We start from the raw sequence: 19207 nt of genomic DNA on the forward strand, positions 1-19207 counted from the left end.
CCTAAATCTCCTCTGCTTAAGTTTGAAATTTGTCACTTAAGCCTTTGCAAATGCAACAAAAATTTACAAGAATGTAGAACTGGTCATAACTATAAAAAATGTCTTCTGGTGAGGGGCTTATGCAGCTGAAGGCTCTGTAAAAGAAGAATATGAGGTGATTTGGTTTTTGGGGAAGTAGAAAACGGAGTGCTGAAGAGCTTTTGTTTATGCAGAGAAGTTTAAAAATAGCAGTACTTCAAAGGGTTTGCCCTAGACACACATTTAGTTTTTAGCAGTAGGTATAATAAACCACTTGAACAAATATTTAGAATAAGGTGATTTCTTTAGCCTTTTAACGTTTTTATTGGTCTTTTCTCTCATAGATGACAAACCTTTATTGAAACTCAGATGCAAGTTTCTGCAGTAAATGCAAGGAGTAACTGGTTAACATCTTGTCAGACGAGCTGATCTCCAAACTTCTTTCCTCTAGATGCTAAATCTAATTTAATGTCATCTTAGACTCAGTGCCTTTCTGTATGTAGATGTAAATCTTATCATGTAGACGTCATTCTTCACTGCCAGGTACTGGTACTCACATGTAAAGTCGTGTAGAAGCTGTTCATTGTTCAAGCATGGTATCTCTCCTATCTTAATTTATATGGACAGTTTTCAAAGCTACTTTTTAAATAATTTTGTCTATGTCCTATGATTTTATCAGCTGAAATAAAAGCTGTCACGCTTTCAGGTTATATTACCTGTACTCATGCAATTTATTTACATACTTGTTTCCATTTAGAGATTTCACTGCTCACTAAAATCAGGCTGTTATTCGGTTTTATAACTGAAAGGGGTTCAGAATATAAGATTTACTTTGTGACGTGAGCTAAGACAAAGAAAGACTATTACCACCATAACTTCAAGAAGTGCATTTGTTAATATTTAGTAGAAATAGCCCTATTCTTTGATGCTACAGAAATTCTGTAGTGTCAAACTAGTGCCATTATGCCTGGCCATAGTGACCCCCCCATATTGGAGGCTATTTTGAAAAGGGATTTCTGTCCCTTGAGTCTGAATTCTATTTCATTCAACAGAGCTTTGACCCTGCAGTTACCCAGTAAGACAATCCTGGAGGAAAAACTCTGACTGTAATGGCAGAGAGGGGATGCAAGCACCGTAAGTAATCCCTGAGGAAGTGAGCAGGGAGGTATAATGGAAGCCCTAGCTCCTTTGCTTTTATATACTTGAGGTCCAGACACATTGTATAATGCGTGTCTTTAAGTCACAAAAAGCAATTGTTGATCCAGAGGTTAAGTGGAAAAGAGAAAGGAGAAGATAGAATTGCAAGGAGAGATTATTGAAATAAAGATATCAGGGGCAATACCACCACAGTCCTGTTTGTAGAAACATGCATTCTCACCTAGGTGCAGATAGGCATTGAACTGGCCAGTTCTTGCTCCAGTCTGGCCATACTCCCTTGCAGACTGGGTGTGCAAGCATTTTGATTGTTTCTGCCTGGTGTAGCTCCTTTGGTACAGATTCTTAGCAGGGCATTTTAACTTGATCATGGTACTCTGCCCTGCTACGTGAAACAGATCTAGGAAATGCTGGAGTTCAAGCAGAGAAAGATGTAGGCCATCCAGAATAGATAATTGATCATCTTGGTCTGTGCTTTAACCTCTAATGGTAACTAATTGTGTGATAGATCTTTGTCATTTTGTGTGTGATCTGTTCATTTCTGAAGTGAGAAGTGTCATCACAGTACGTTCAAAACTAGATTTATGCTTTTTAAAACCTTACAGCATTAATGAAAAATAAGAAAGAAAAACATAGGAATTGTGCTTTGGAAGCTTATTCTGTGGCTGTGTCATGGAAAGAAATTGTGTTAATCATTGCAGATGTTCCACCTGAAAATAAAGTAAAATGTCCTTTTTCTGTGTGAAAAGCACTTTGGTAAAGCCAGTTAGGGTAACCTTATGATTTTATTTGGATTCAAGCACAGTTTTCTCATGCTAAAGAAATTATATTGGGAAGTATTTGAAAAAAGAAAAACAACAGAGGAGCTGGTGTTTAAAATGCAGCATCAGAGAAGATGAAAGTTTAGAAGGAAAAGCAGTTGGTGTCCTCCTCCCCTTGGCTTGTCTAGCACTGTGTGTTCTATATAATTAATAAGAGTAATATTGGCTCCCTGGTAAAATGACTATATTCAATTTTGTGGATCAATAATAAACAATATAGTATATAGGAAATGTGTGATAGCATATCTGTGTAGGCATTATTTAGACTCAAGAGAATTAAACTCAAGGTCTTGGTTCTTGCAAGTTGCTTGATAAATTGGAGCTGTTATAAAGCATTTTTTCAAACACTTTAAGAACTTTGGATGAGAAGTATTGCAATATCTAAATATTTTTGTTGTAAATATTTATATCTGTAAATTTTCACTTAAGGTAGAATTTAAAAAGTACTTAGTAAATATTGTAGCAAATTAATTCCACTTCACATTAAATTTCAATTTCTTCGCAAGTGAGTATTCAGTAATTTCTGCTAATAATTCCTAATGTGCAAATTTCTGGGGAAAAAAAAGTTTTTTCAGGATTCTGCAATCAGTGGTGAGCTTTTTATTCTTAATATGACTTAAATATTTTGAATATTACTAAATATTTTATTTTCTCCTTTTTTTTCTTTTAAATAAAATTGCTTCTCAAATGTTCTTATCCTACAAACTCACCCTTGCTACAGATATTTGGTAGGTTAACATATCAAGTCAATACCAGTGATGCAGGAATACAAAAGTTAAGCCAATAATTTGTTTTTCTTTTTAATTGGGGCCAGTATTGAAAGAGAGTGTTATAATTGCAGTTTCCATTTACCTGGTTGCCTAAACTGAATTTTGATCTATTAATACTGTTCTGGTTTTTGATTTTCTGAGAATGTTCCACTGTAACTCCTGCAAATGTTTTTTACTTTTTTTAGAATGAAATCCATTCCACTTCATGTTTAAAATGTAGCAGCAGAACTAGATCTTCATAGATGAATCAGCTGGAGGAGAAAAGTTAGAAATATTAAATCTTTAATATTATCATAAATTACTAAAATAAACAAAAATTGCCAGCAAAACTGGAAAATATAGCAGAAAATACAGCAGGTGTTTTCCCAAAATGTTAACTAGCCATGAATCTGAACTATTTCGTGCTGAGCATTTCAAAAGTAAACAATTTCTACTGCAAATAATGGCATCTTTCTATGACAGTAGGACTTGTACAGATTGAAACCTTTGTTGTACAAGGTAATCTTTCATTAAAATAGTTTATTATAGCTTATACACATATACCATTAAAGATTTCATTCTGAAGGAATCAACGTGATGTCAGAATAGTGGCTATCTTGTGTCATGTATCCACTGTGATTCTTATTCCTATTTGTTTCTCTTTCTGTATCAAGAAGAATCACAGATTCATGGAATGGTTTGGGACAATGGTTTTGAACCAAACCAGTAAAGGTGACTCAGCTCACTGAAGAAAGGGCAGGGCTCCTAGTTTCCAGGTAGCATGGTTTGGCTGTGGCAATTCACAGTCACTGCCATTTCTCAATTCTTTTCATAGACTTAATTTTATGTCATAGATTTTATTATTTTGGGAAATCTGTTTACTATTTAATACTATATACCATGGAAGGGACTAGCACTCTCCTTCCTTGCCTGGAGCTTTTACCCAGCTCCTGATACAGACTCAGTATGATGAGGTCTCAATAGCTTCTGCATCAGGGTGGTAAGAGCTCCATCAAAAAGCTATTTATAGTGTTACTTTGCAGATCATTTCACCTATGCTCAAATCATAGCTCTGTCCTCTTGTGCTTGCACTGTAGCAATTAGTCTTCCATAGGCAGAGAACCTCTGTCAAAGCCATTGAGATGTTTTTCTCTCTTGTGCATATAGGGATCTTTCATATGATAGGTTGTGTTGACTAAGATTGTTTAGCCTACAAATTCTGAGGCACAGTTTGTTTGTTTTTTCTTGAATGCACATCAAAACTCTATTTTCATCTTAGGCTAACAAGGTGGTTAAAGAAGCTTCCCTCTTCTTCTACAGAAGCTTTCAGTGATGACAACTGAACACAGAGTCTGACAGAAAAATTCTGAAAAAACCCCCATGAAATTAAAAAAATTAAATGGAAGATGCTATTAGATTTTGTTTAGCAATCAACAGCGGGCTTCATTATTTTTGCATCTGTTAAAAACATCTTTGCTATAGAATATTTAAGGCAAAACACTTTGACTAAAAGAAGAAAAATAAATACAACTTGGCTGAAAATATGCAGGAGTAAATTCATACAATGGATAAGGAATGTTTTCCAAAACACAGTGTCCCATGCCCCACCGAAACAAGACTCTAGTATTGCTTTCTTTATGAATTCAGTGAAGAATTTTCTTCACAAAAGTAGGATATCCTTGTGGAGTTCCCTTTTTGTATTTGTGATATCATTTGCAGTAAAATAAAATAAAATGTCTGCTACTAAAAAAACATTTGCTGTCAAAGAATTTGGCTCAAGCACAGTGCAATTCCCATTCCCATAATACTTAAAGGAATTAAGCCCCGTTTGATAGTATTCCTCTATACAGGATATAGTGAAATAGGAAAGAAATTGAAAATATGACATTGTCTAGTTCATTGTTGCTTCTAGAACATAATATGCTGTTTCTATCCAGCATCAGCTATATATCTTTCAGTGTACATAGATCCCCTTCTAGTCACAGATATGTTGACGAAGGTTGGATTGATTACAACGGTGGTGGCAAGGACTGGATGTAATTCACACATTAGTATATACGAAATGTGTCCTTTTTCCCATCACAGAGGATATATATCTTCTGTATATTCTGCATGTGCAGCCTGATTTGTTAGCTCGGACTGCTCATATTCTCTCTTTTCAAAGACTTATGTCAGTGAAGGGGGCAATCATCCCATAAACAATGTAATTTACTAGTATTTAAAGGATTTAATATTTCTTTTCAAGATTTTTGGTACTTGCTGAGAAATAATCCACCAGGCTGGTTTTTGCTATGAGGATTAGTATTTGCCTGGAAGATCAATATTAAACTGTAAAGTTGCAACTCCACTAATTCCTGCCCGTGTCATGTGCATTGCCCTTAATTTAACCTTTTTTTTCTGCTGCTCAAGAGATTGAAAATGAACACACTTTTCTGAGTTTAATTTCAGAGAATTTGCCTGATACATATAGAAACATATTCTACAATGCATATGTATTGAATAATGATCAATATTCTTAATTGTCCATTTTTTTTGTTTTAAAGACTGATCTTATAAACTACTGGCTTTACATTTTAAGGTAAATTAGAAGCTACTTTCTACACATTTGCTTTACATTTTCTCCCAATTAAAGTAGAATAAAAACCATTCTGGACCTGAAATATGCTTTTTCTTTTCTGCAGTCTACATTTATAAATTGAATTAGCTCATTTCAGTCAACTGCACCCTCTAATTTAAACCATAATCAGAAAAGTTATCTCAATAATGTAATTTCTAAGGTGACATTTCAGAGTTAGCATACTTTGATTCACCATTTTTTTCTCAAGGAATATTTTAATATAGGCTTCCACAAATGAAACTTTACAAGAGTAAGGGTAAAACCCTCTGGAAAAGAAGATACTTTTTTATAATTGACAATTCTATATGCACTTTTAAGTAAGCAAATAAGACAATTGATCTTACCATTCTCCATAGGCTGCCTGCAAAAACTACATGCTCAAACTAGTACAGCTATAGTTAAGAGCTTCAGTTGTTCATGCCATAGTTGACTTGGTCTTTATCCATTATGAAACTAGGTCCACATTAAATTGACCACATATTTTGGTAAGAGATGTTACATTTAGCTTGGTTTAGGCTCTTCAGAGTTTGTGTGTTTCATCTCAAGCAGTAAGACTGCTAAATCCCCATTAGTCCTCAGGGGCTAAAATCATCTGTGATAAAAGTAATAATTTGGGGGTTCTGGTTTGGATTTGCTGCTGTTCTAGGAATGAAGACAGTTCCATGCTCCAATGTCTCATGTTACATACTGTCTTGCCTCTTGGCAGATGAAGTAAAAGTAGTCCTCAGTCCTTTTTAGAAGCTGAATGCTTAAAAGCCACAACCGTGCAATATTCATTCAACCTTTCTTGCCCTGTCTTCAAGCAGAAGCAGGAAAGAATAAAGACATGCTAACTTCCCTAACCATCTCTTAAGTGTAAATGAATTATAACATAATTTAGATTGAAGAATGGCTTCAGAAGTCATCTGGTTCTACCCACTGCTCAAAGCAAATCCATTCCCATATCTGAGTCAGCTTGTTTGGAGCCTTCTCCAGTTGAAATAGGAATATTTCCAGGAACATTGATTCCACAGCCTCTAAAGGAATTGTATCCTACCACTCAGCCACTCTCATTGTGAAGAACATTGCCTTAAATTTAATCTGTATATTAAAGGCTGCTTAAGATGTATTTTGATACGTGATTTAAGGTTATTCAGAAATTTCAGAATTCAGACCAGCAGGAACTGTAGCCTAGGATCAGGATTTTTTAAATGTTATGGGACTTCAAGTTTAACTCAAAACTGGATTGCGGCCTGTTCTAATACACGTTTTGACTGCAATTGTCAAATCTTATTTCTTGATTTCCACTCTATTGATGTCTCCTGGCTCCTTTTCTTGCCATCTCCTCTGCTGATTTAGTCTTTGTCCAGTCCTTTACCTTCTCCTCCAAAGAAAAAACACAACAAAAAGTAAGCCATGGAAACACCTCACTAAAGAAAGTGCAAGGGCTGTCTGTTGTTTTGGTGTATGGGAGATCAGTTCCCAGATTTATAAACCAATAAGGAGGTAAAAGGTGAAGAAGTGGATGGCTAACTAGCCAGATAGTACATGGACTTGAAAACTGAAGTTATAAAAGCTTCAGGTGGGAGAATGTGAGGAGAAGGAAGAAATGACTTGGGAATAATGCCAGAAAGACTAAATGGAGAAAAATAAGAGTGATTTTGTTTTGTCACACAGAATCATAAAATAGATATGTACTTGTTTTCAAAAGCAGATAGTTTCACTTTTTGTAGAATATTCCATAAGAAATGAGAAATGCTTTGAAAAACAGTCAGGTAATTTTAAAATACAAATACAAAGAGTGTAGCATTGACATTCTTTAGATATGTGGTTTTGAAACAGTGATTCTGCCAAATCTGAGAAATATAAATCTTCATGCAGCATGGTGTATTATAATCTAGGTATTTTGATTAAAATGGGATATGTTCCTACCTTCCGTACAGTGTTAAGTAAATGTGCTAATGAAGGCATAGGATGATACTATTTGACTTTCTTCCTGTCCAGTCACTGCTACTTTTTCCCTATAGCAGTAGCTATACACAATTGTAGTTCCTGTAAGGAACGTACTTGAAGTTTGCACAGCTGCACACCTCTGTGCAGATCAGAAAAGAAATATAAGACAGACTTTGCTCATGATGATTTGGATTTAGCAGTCAACAAGAGATGTCAATATAGAGAAAAGTTTTGAAAATAGAGTTACAAAATGAAGTTCATGATAATCCTGTAAAAATACAGAGATAACAAAAATTTCCATATTGTCACTTAAAGGAACAGTGTTTTTCATAGATTTAGTTTCGTGTTTTATCTCCCAGGTATAGCAGTGGAAAATGGAATACGAGTAAACTGTGAAGAAAATAACAAGATAGATTTGATTTTAAAATAGGAAAATTCCTATTTTAAAGGAAAATAATCAGGAAAAAGAAAACAGGTACAATTTTCCAGATGAATTACCAATAAAAAATATTGTTATAGAGCATTAATTGTTCTACCACATAAAAGTTAAAAATTCAAAACAATAACTGCCTCAGCTGCTAAGTAAGTATATAGTATATGTTTTTCAATATGAATTTGGTTTTAAACTATTACACATATTCTAGAAGAAACTTAGTGAATTTATCATTGAATGCTAAATGATTTCTTAGCCAAATGATTGTTGACTGTAAACAAGAATTAAAGAAATTGAATATTTTGGTGGTTTGTTTTGTTTTTCTGTGCTTCAGACCCTCTTAATGTATTTTCTTGTATAATGTAAAACCAGAACAACTGGTCTTGTGAAGAGGTCTGTTTTATTTTTATTATATTTTTATTACTTTTGAGCTTTAATTTCAGTATTCAGTCACAAAAACCTTCTGTAGAAAGTAAGAAACTTCAGACACTAAGCTTTCCTTTATTTTTAGGATGTATTGTTTTTCAGTCCAGAGCAAAATATCTGCAAAGGAGAGGTTATGATGAGGCATAGCTGAAAAAAGAATAACTGTAGCACATAGAAACACATTACGTTTATTGATGGCAACGATTCCCACAGTTATTTATAGTTAAATGTGTTAAGTGGCAGCCGCATATGTATTTAGAGAATGACCTTTAAAAATCTGAATTACTTTTTTTTTTGTATTTTTGAATGTCTCTGGTTTTGCTACTAGGTGATTCAGCAGGGAATATATAGTCAGGTATTATTTCACTTACACAAAATGAAAACTGTACTAACTAGAACTAACAGAAACTTGAATTGCTGTAGCTCTGGGTTTTGGCTACCTTTTCTAAAATTTCAATCTGATAAATTTGGTTAAAGTTCTTCAGAGCAGAGCAAAGGGGCAGGATCACCTCCTTTGACCTGCTGGTCATGCTCCTTTTGGTGCAGCCTAGGATACGGTTGTCTTTCTGGGCTGTAAATGCACACTGCTGGTGCAAGTTTCTTATCAACCAACACCCCCAAGTCCTTCTCCACAGGGCTGCTCTGAATCTCTTCTCTGCCCAGTCTGTAGCTGTGCCTGGGATTGCTCCGACCCAGGTGTAGGACCTTGCACTTGTCATGGTTAAACTTCCTAAGGTTGGCATCAGTCCACCTCACAAGCGTGTCAAGGTCCCTCTGGATGGCATTCCTTCCCTCCAGTGTACCAACCGAACCACACAGCTTGGTGTCATTGGCAAACTTGAGGAGGGCACACTCAATCCCACTGTCCATGTCACTGACAAAGATGTTGAAGAAGACCGGTCCCAACACTGATCCCTGAGAGACACCACTTGTTACTGCTCTCCAGCTGGACATTGAAGCATTGACCACAACTCTGCGTGAGGCCATCCAGCCAGTTCTTTATCTCCTGAGTGGTCCACCTATCAAATTGATGTCTCTCCAGTTTAGAGACAGGGATGTCATGTGGGACAGTGTCGAACACTTTGCACAAGTCCAGGTAGATGATGTCAACTGCTCTACCCCTGTCCATCATTTTTGTAGCCCCGTCATAGAAGGCCACTAAAGTGATCAGGCAGGATTTGCCCTTAGTGAATGTGTTCCATTACTGTATGTACATTATTATACAAATCAGACTAAAAACCATCACAGACACAGTTTTAGGCCTAATGATGGAAGAAAAATTTGGGACCAGTTTTCTTCAGTGATTTACTGTATTCTCCTGGCTTACTGTACCTTAATCACAGTTGCCTACACTTTATCCACCCTTAAGGTTTGACTTGGCCTTGCATACTGATTCTGAAATGTTTGTAAGAAAATTACAAACATTAAACATTTCACTGTGCTAGTTAATCAAAGGGCCCTTCTGCAGTCTAGGACAAATCTCATGTGCACCTTAAGGCTGTGTAATTCTCATCTTCCGCAACAGTGCACACACCACAGCATTTGCATATCTCCCATTTTCTTGTGGACTTCCATCATGAAGTTTTGCTACTGCAGTTTAAACTGTCTGTACTCAGCTTCCAAGATAGTGTTGCCCAGGATGGGCTTTACTTAAACTTTCCCATTTTTTGTTTCCAAGGCGAATAGAGTATAAAAGATCTCCAGGTTTGGGTTGTTTTTGGGGTGATGGAACACCTTATCCTTGGTGCCATCTTAAGGCATATCAAGGATAAGAGGGTTATGAGGGCAGTCAACATGGCTTCACCAAGGGGAAGTCGTGCTTGACCAATCTTGTAGCCTTTTATGAGGAAATAACGCGGTGGATGGATGATGGTAGAGCGGTGGATGTGGTCTACCTCGACTTCAGAAAGCGTTTGACACGGTCTCCCACAGCATCCTTGCGGCTAAATTGAGGAAGTGTGGTCTGGATGATCGGGTAGTGAGGTGGACTGTGAACTGGCTGAGGAGAGAGGGGTTGTGTTGGGGGGTTGGGGGTGTTTGTGGGTGCCAGGTTCAGTATAGTGGGGAACACCTTTAGAGAGCAGTGTAGGGGAGAGGGACCTGGGGTCTGTGGACGACAGGGTGACCATGAGCCGACACTGTGCCCTTGTGGCCAAGAAGGCCAATGGCTCCTGGGTGTATTAGAAGGGGGGTGGTTAGTAGGTCAGAGGTCCTCTTCCCCTCTACTCGCCCTGGTGAGACCTCATCTGGAATTTGTGTCCAGTTCTGGGCCCCTCAGTTTAAAGGACAGGGACCTGCTGGAGAGAGTCCAGGCAGGGCAACTAAGATGATTAAGGGAGTGGAGCATCCCCTTATGAGGAAGACTGAGGGAGCTGGGTCTTATAGTTTGGAGAGAGGAGATTAGGGGTGACCTTATTAGTGTATATAAATATTAAAGGGGGAGTGTTGGAGCAGGTCTTCTCAGTGGCAACAATGAGGACAAGGGGAATGGTAAAATGGACAGGTTCACTTAACTGAGAAGAAACTTCTTCTCGTGAGGGTGACGAACACTGGAACAGGCTGCCGGGAGGTTGTGGATCTCGGACATTCAAACCCGCCTGGACGTCCTGTGTACCTTTCAGGTGCTGCAGGTTGGACTAGATGATCTTTTGGATGTCAGATGTGTAAAAAATGTCTCCTATGCATACACACAAATGTGTACTTCATCATAACATCCTTAAAGGCCAGGGGGTCCACAAGAGGATGGCAAAGAATGTTTTATATTGAGAACATCAGTATTGGGTATTTCACTGTTCCGAACTTGGGAAGCCTTTCATGGGTACCTACAAGAGCTGCTACACACAGATGATCTGCTATTAGTGGGATTTGAGCTGGTGACTTTGCTGTAAAAGCCTATATATTTGGAAAAGAATCTCCAGATTCAACTGGTTCTTGATGCTTCTGCTCTTTATCCCCTGTGCTTTCCCTTGCTGAGAAAATCCTGGGGTCATCCACAAGTCAGTAAGGCCTGGTCCCATGGATACAGCTCCTGCATGTTTTTGCAGAGGTCTCACCTCTCACTGTAGTTACAGACTTTGTCAGGCTGTCTGCTCATCTGCAGGCAGCAGGAGGACAGCTCCATGTGCCTGCTTACTGCCCAGGGTCGGCCATGCCAGCATGGCCATGATGAAAAGCTCTTGCATTTAGGGTTGCTTTGTTCTTCAACTGTATATCTTGCTTTTCAAATATGCATGCCATTTTAATACCTTGTTCATGGGTAAAGGTGCTATTCTTTTGCTTTCTTAAGCTCTGGTAGTAGTTTTAAGTATTACTGCTAGGGTAAATGTCACCTTTATAGGTGCTTGTAAGTTGCTGCAGCAAGTTGACTTTGTGCCTCTGTGTACCTCAGTGGCTCAGAAGAAAGATTTCATCCTTTCCATGTCTTCTGTAGTGGTGAACATTTGAATTTCTTTGGATTTGTCAGACTATGTCAGGAAAGATATTTTCTTTCTGAAAATTTCTTTTAACACTCAACTCATTTAACTGAGTTAACACTCAACTGATTTAAGATTAAATATAGTTTCATAGCTGTCCTGGGTTCAGCAGTAGCAGTCATTTTTCTCCTTCTTAGTAGCTGGTGCAGTGCTCTTTTTGACTTTCAGGGTATCGGTCAGGCTGGGGGGGTGAGTTATCGGTCAGCTGGTGCTGAGGTGTTGTATTCTCTTCCCTTGTTATTTCCCTTATCATTATTATTATTGGTGGTAGCAGCAGTGGTTTGTGTTATACCTTAGTTATTAAACTGTTCTTATCTCAACCCGTGGGAGTTGCATTCTTTTCAATTCTCCTCTCTGTCGCTCCAGGAGTAGGGGGAGGGCAAGAAGGGGGGGAGTGAGTGAACGAGCTGTCTGGCTGGGTTTAAACCACGACAATAGCTAGTCCTTGAGTGTGAAGTAAATAAACAGAAAGACAAAGTGCTTTTGAGATAATGCATGTGGAATGTGCTTTTTTCCTATCTAGAAGGAAAATTTTAGCTGTGTGCTGTGGTCTGACACAGAAAGCACATGGCTCAGTGGTTCTGAATTTCCAAAAGAGGCATGTCTTTGGTCTAGATCTAAGTTTGTTTACCTCTGTTAACGATGTCAAGCCTTCCCTGTGTCCCAAGAAAGAAACATGGAAGAATCCCATTAGTGATTACATTTTCTCATGTGTTTTCCTCTATATATTAAAACTGTAGCCAGAGTGATAAATGAAATGATATGGGGCTGTTCTCATGCCTGGCATGACACAGAATATATCTCTCCACTTGGATTCTCTTACACCCTGAAAACAGGATGACTGCTAATCCCCAAACTACACCCAGTCATGGGCAGGGATGGGGGGAAGCCTGCGCTGTTGTTGCGACATGGAACTCACTAAATGTCAGTATGGACAATTGCATGCTGGTGCATGGGCCCATGCCCTCACTTTTTATTTCCTGGAATAAATGTGGCTAATTTGAATGATCACACCCATCTCACCACAAATACTCCCTTTCAATTTTAAAATCTTATGTAACAAAAATTATATATTAAGTATTAATTTTTAGTTAACTTTAATGATTAAGCTTCATTAAGTTTAATGATTAAATGCATAAAAGCTTTAGTAAATTTATTTTTTTATCAGCATAATTTGTCTTCCTCCCTTGTATTTTGTTAGAAACAAAAAGTCACCCCACAACCCTACCCTCACCATAAAAACCCCCACCTGTTGCCATCCAGTCTGCAGAAATAAAAGATATCTGTGTTTAAAAAAACAGTGTTTAACAGTTCTCTTTGACAATTAGTCCACTTCAGAGTGACTTCAGCTGACAGGTGCATTTAAGTTCAGGGTGACTGCCTTCATCATAGTCTCAGGGAACAGGACGGCTAGATATGCTTCTGAATTAGACTTTAAAAAAAAATAAGTCTGGCTCTGTTGCTTAACTGTCTGTGTGATTGAAAGCCAGTCCTGCAGAGGCTGGTACAAAGAGAATGTTGTGAATCACTGTGTGTGAAATCAGCAAAAGTAACACTAATTAGCTGTTATGAATATTTTGGGGTTTAAATTACTCCGTTAAAAAAAGGTCTTTCTCTAGATTACAATTAAGGTAAAGAATAAACACATCCCATTTCAGATGTTAAGGGATCTGTAGAATTGTTGTTGATATTGCATATAAAGAACGTTAACATGTGTGTGGTAAGTAAATACCAGTCCTGTCTGTGCATGTGTGTATTCACATGCACTTGAGCAATCACATTTTAAGAGTAATCAGCTAGGCAGTTTTTATATGATATAGCATGTAGATAATGTCATTCAGGTTTGCTCCAATATTCCAGGCAGAATATAAATATAAAATGTAACATGTCTCTACTGATATTTACAGCTGTAAAACATAACTAAAGAGGAAATAAAGGAAAAATACACCATGGTTTTAATGTTATTTTCTACATGCCTACCCAGCTTTGGGTATTAAATAAATATTAATAAAGACATTTTACATGAGTGAATTATTAAAGCCTTCAGACCTAGTCAGAACAAAGACGTGTCAAAGCTAGGTTTTGATTTCAAGCTTTGTCAGTTTTGAATGTAACAATCAAGTTTTGTCCTGTGCCGTTATGTCAATTTTATCATAGAGTCTCCATCAGAAAATTCACTGGTGTTACTTATCTCCTGCTAAACCAAGTTTGGTCCTCATTGCTGGCTGAGGCTTGTTTAAAAGAGAAATTAGTATGCAGTAAGGTAGGCTATGCAATCACTGTATCCAGCTAGTCTGCATTAACTCCCCATCAGGCTCTACCTGGCTCTATAGCAGTAAACCAAGCACAATCAGCAGACAGACCTCGGGCACTGGTGTGTGGTCATATTGGTAAACTGTTATCAGGGCCCCTGCTATGTTTTTGGCAGGTGTCAATCAAAAATGCCCCAAACAATGTTTTGTCACTATTTAGCAGTTTGCAGAGGCAAGGAGCAATTCCCATTTACAACTTGGGCTTCGGCCCCTCATTTGGGTGGGAACAAGTCCACCTCTACTCTCCCATCCTCAGGGCATAAGAATGGAGGCTTATTTTTTGTATTTATTTCCTTGCGTACATTCTTACTCCATGTACCTTCTTACTGCATGTTAAATGTGAGTTAGCTTCCTCCACGCTTACAGTAAACAACTGTATTTCACAAAAGGACTTTTAGGAGTCAGACATGTTTGCAGGAGGAAGTAGTGCATCGTAATGACTGTTGGAAAAATCACATTCCAAATTGCTACAAGAGACTTTTTTGGTGAAGGCAAGCCCTTACCAGGTAAAAGCCAATAATCTTTTTCTTAGCTGTGTAAGTTAAAAAGAGTAACTTACTTTTTAATAGAGGTGTTTTGATAGGAGCATCAATCAGCAATGATAATTTATAACCACTTTATATTTGTCTTGTAGGCAGCACAAATTCTGTGTTCCTGTACTTAACTGTGATTTTCTTCTTTTTTTTTTTTTTCTCAGAAAATAAGTGGATTCCATGTCACTTCCCATTTTTGATTATGCACATGCTTTTCTGTTGAGTTTCAGGAATAATCAAGAGAGATTCTATTTCCCATGAGAACAAATCTGAGTTTTCCTCCTGCACATGATATCCTGCAAACATTTGTGAGCTACTGGCTGATTTTCTATCCTTCTCTCTTGTATTTCTGAATCTTGTATTCACTCACAAAATCTGCTGAATGTCTTGTCTTGCTGTGCTAACTCACTGCTGTGTTATCCTAGGGTTACCTCTCTCTGCAAAACTTTGTTCCTGGTATTTTCCACAGTCCATCTTATTAACTCACAGAAGCAGCTGATCGAATTTAGTTTGAAGATTTTGAGATGACAAGTCCTCAGGTGTTCACGTCTTTTCTTTCTCTCTCTGTTTCCTGACAGTGAAGGTAAAAGGGCACGGAAAAAAATCCCTACTAGGATATGGTATTTTTACATTTAGCCATCTTCATATATTTTTTTTTAAACTGCACTTAATTAAGGGAGAAACACTAAAGTTGTTTCAGAAAAATACTAAACTATCCTGGTCCATTATAAGTGTATTTTAAAGGTGGGATCATCTCATCTGACTTAAGATGTTTTGTTGCAGCATGCACTCTCTTTGGGTTCTCTTTTTGGTTACTGACAGCCAGATGATTCGATTTAGACTTTCAGCAGAAAAAGAATTCCTGAAGTCATAAGGATAATGTGAAAAGTGTGATGATGATGAGGAAAAAAATGCCAAGGAATCTTGTCTGCTGCAGAGGCTGCAGTGTAGACTTCTCTGATGGTGGGCAGTAGAAAATTCACGTGAGATAGTCCTCCTAAATATTCCAAATTTTCAGAAAAGTTACAGTCACACTACCAGTCAACAACAGGCATGAATCTAGGCAAACCAGGATTCATCAACTTTTTGTGTGATGATGCAACTACTTGTTTTATAGAGCAAAGTCTATAATTCAGATGAACAGAAGATGAAGTGTTGAAAATTAAACAACATAGTTTAACATATGCTTATTCAGTCCCGCTATCAGGGTTGGAATAGAACAAGATACAACTTTATGAATGAAAAATTTCATTTAACACATTCTTTTTTCTTGAATTTTTCTTGCCTTCCATCATATATTCTGTGTAGCCCAAATCACAAGTGGAGAGCTCTGTATGAGACACTGTGGTCCTGACATGCTATTATGATCAGTACCCAACTGTCACAAAGTAGAGATTAAGCCCATCTGTCCTGCAATGTAGTGTTACAGAACTGCTGCGTATACTGTTTGGGTTTGGGTGGTTTTTTTTCACTTTTTTTTTTTCCCCCACTTTTTTTTTTACAGTGTAATTTATTATGTTCACCATAAGAAAATAATTAGGACCTTGGAGAACTCTTTCATTTTAGGATTTGTAAAGCACTGTCTGAAGCAATTTCCGAAAAGTTCTCACTGATAATTTCTGAAATGTGTATGAAATACAAGAAGGCTAAAACCAGGCATATACAGTATGCATCTTTGAAGAGGTAGGAAAAGAAGAAGATGGGGATTATAAGCCAGACACTTATCTTCAATTTCTTCAATAATTCTGGAAGGTAAGATATCTCTCTGTAGAAATAAATCATAGATATCATATATCCTAGCTTCAGAAAGACTTTTGGCACTTTCACCATCTTATTTATAAACAAGCTATTGAGATGTATTCTTGAAAAAAATCCTATGGCATGGGTAGAAAATTGGTTGTACAAATATACAGAAAGAGTAGTTTTCACTGATTTTTTTCAAAATGGAAATAGAAGACATCTGCCCCTCATATTATTAAAAAGTTCCATTAAGCGCTTGAATTACTGCTATTTCAGACTACCTTATACCAGGAGAGAATAAAGTTATTTTGGAGGAAGGATTAGAATACATAAGGTTTTAATAGATTGGAGATATGACATGAAAATAATACAAAGCTCTTCAAGAAAACACAAGGTACTGTAATTTAGTGAGAATGACTGACTACAGATATGGATCTGTGAAGTGATATGACAGCACTGCCTAGTACTGGAAAGCCCTCACAGGAGTGCTGGCTACTTAATGAACCTCAGGAGACATACAGACCAACAGGAGGTTGTTGGGACTGCATGACATTAAAAAATGACTGAGACTGAATGCATACTGGACTTAGATATTTAACAGGGACATGATTACTGCCCAGAATTGTACAGTTATATTGCAAAGAAGAAGAGGTGACCTTTTTTACAGTTTCAGGGCAAATAAGAAAGGAAATAAGCTGTTTGAGTTGCAGCAAAAAAAAAAAAAAATTCAGTTTACACATTTGGAAAAATATTTGAGCTGTAAGCAGAGTGTAATACTGGAATAAATCTCCTGGGAAAATTGTAGACTCCCTGCTATCAAATATCTTTAATAAGAGAAAACACCTGAGAGCTGTCAGTTTAGAATGGTTTTTCAGGTCCATTTTTGCACCATTTTTACTAAATTCTATGAATTTGGTGGATTATGTTTTCTATGGGAAACAACTTGAATATTTGCTGAGTACGTGTTAATTGCACTGCTCCGTTACTGGCTGAAGATAATTATTGGTATTGGCCAATTTTCACTCCGTATTTGCCAACAAAACAGACAAGATAGCAATAGCTGTGGGTACGCTTTTTCTTCAAAAACATTGAATCTTATTTTTTCTTAATCTGTCATTTTCATGAGAAATATTCGAAAAAAACTTTACAGAGTGGCTGTAAAATCCCATGTGATAGTTCCTAATTCAAGTATTTATCATGGTCCAAGCCAGTGATTTACATTAGCTGCATAACAAGCTGGGTTTTGAAAATGATCATCCATTGCATGTAGTCAGGGGCTGACTTGTTACCAGTCCCTTCCAGCATTTTAAAATCTAGAGTCATTGCTTATATCCTGCTATCTTCCCTAATACAGTATTTGTTATCACCTCCTCGTAGGCTGGAAATAACCTATTGCTTAATATTATCTTTAGAGAAAGTAAATGTTTCTGTTATTTTTTTTTTATTTGCTTCAGAAAGTACTGCTTCACTAGCACAAGGAATAAATAAAATGAAATGTGAAGATGGAAGGATGGAAGAAATACAGTTAAAAATTAAAAAATAAATTATACATGGGACATATTTGATGGGATTGGAAGGATCTATCTGTTAAAAGAATCAAAGCACATTTTGTAGACATTTCACATGTGTTCATTTACTCACAAATACATCTTTATTAGTCCTTCAGCATGGCTACAGACTTTAGTTCCAGTGGAAGATACTGCTTTTATCTATTGCAACTGAGACCGTGAATAGCAGATTATTTTTCTGCTTATTTGCATTAAAAGGTTACAACAGAAAGTTGTGGGGTTTTTTACTAAAAAGAACTGGGATGTTTTTAGTGTGTTTTCTTTTTTTATGGGTCCATTATGAAGAAAGATGTTGATCTGCCCTTGGATGAAGACTCTCAGTCCTGATTCCCTTCTATGCCTTTACATACCCTTTACATGTCCATAAAGCTTTTGTAAATGGTGATCACTTTTTTTTTGTATTTTTCTTTTTATTTTTTGCTATTTGTGGGTAGCTTAGCATCTTTACCACAGGTAAAGCGATCAAACATTATATAAGACAGACAACCTGAGTTTCACAATGAAATTGAACTCTGTTTTGAAGTTTAATCTAATTTGAATCTCTAGAGCAGAAACAAGGAAATTTAATACTTTCTTCTGGTTCTTATTATTTTAATTTAAAAATCTGTATTAGGCTCCATTGCCTTTTTATTTCTATTTCCTATATATATTGGTGACTCTACAACCTTTCACCTGTTGATTATTAAGTTTTGACATTCTGTGTTAAAGGTTTCAAGTTTTATCCTATACTTTTTATCATATGTACTTTAATTGCCTTGTTTTCATTTATGCAACTTTAAAAATTGTTGTTTCTATTCTCAGTTGCATTTCCTAAGAAAGATTTAACTGTCTAATGAAAGAACAGTGAAGAAAAGGTTACATTTATAGTCCTGAAATACACCACAGCAAAAGCAGTAGTAACAAAAATTACTGCACTAGAACTTCTCAGAACAGCTGACATAAGGCTGAGTTTGTAGGGGACAAGAACTAGAACTGCATACTCTCTTTAGGTTAATAACCTTGATGTGGATTGAAGATGTGTAAGTTGTAAAGTCAAATAGTCAAAAGTTAGAAAGTGAACATACCCATTTGGCCATTTCCCAGTGTCCTGGGTTCAGCAGTAGAAGTAATTTTTCTCCTTAGTAGCTAGTGCAGTGCTCTTTTTGACTTTCAGCCTTGGAACAGGGCTGATAACACCAATGTTTTTATTTACTGCTCAAATGTTTAGCCTGGCCAAGGACTTTCTGAGCCTCATGCTCTGCAAGGGAAGAGGGAAAGCTGGGTGGAAGCAGAGACAGGACACCTAACCCAAACTAACCAAAGAGGTATACCATACCACAGCACGTCATGCCCAGGATGTAACTGAGAGTTACCCAGAAGGGCTAGGACTGCAGGGTTGGAGGAGGTATCGGTCAGTGATTGGTCAGGCTGGGGGGGTGAGTTATCAGTCA

The sequence above is a fragment of the Neopsephotus bourkii genome, unplaced genomic scaffold (genome assembly GCF_033783945.1).
Source record: "Neopsephotus bourkii isolate Nb327-2 ecotype Australia unplaced genomic scaffold, CSIRO-AGI_Nbou_v1 NB_1383, whole genome shotgun sequence".
NCBI classification, from domain to species: domain Eukaryota; kingdom Metazoa; phylum Chordata; class Aves; order Psittaciformes; family Psittacidae; genus Neopsephotus; species Neopsephotus bourkii.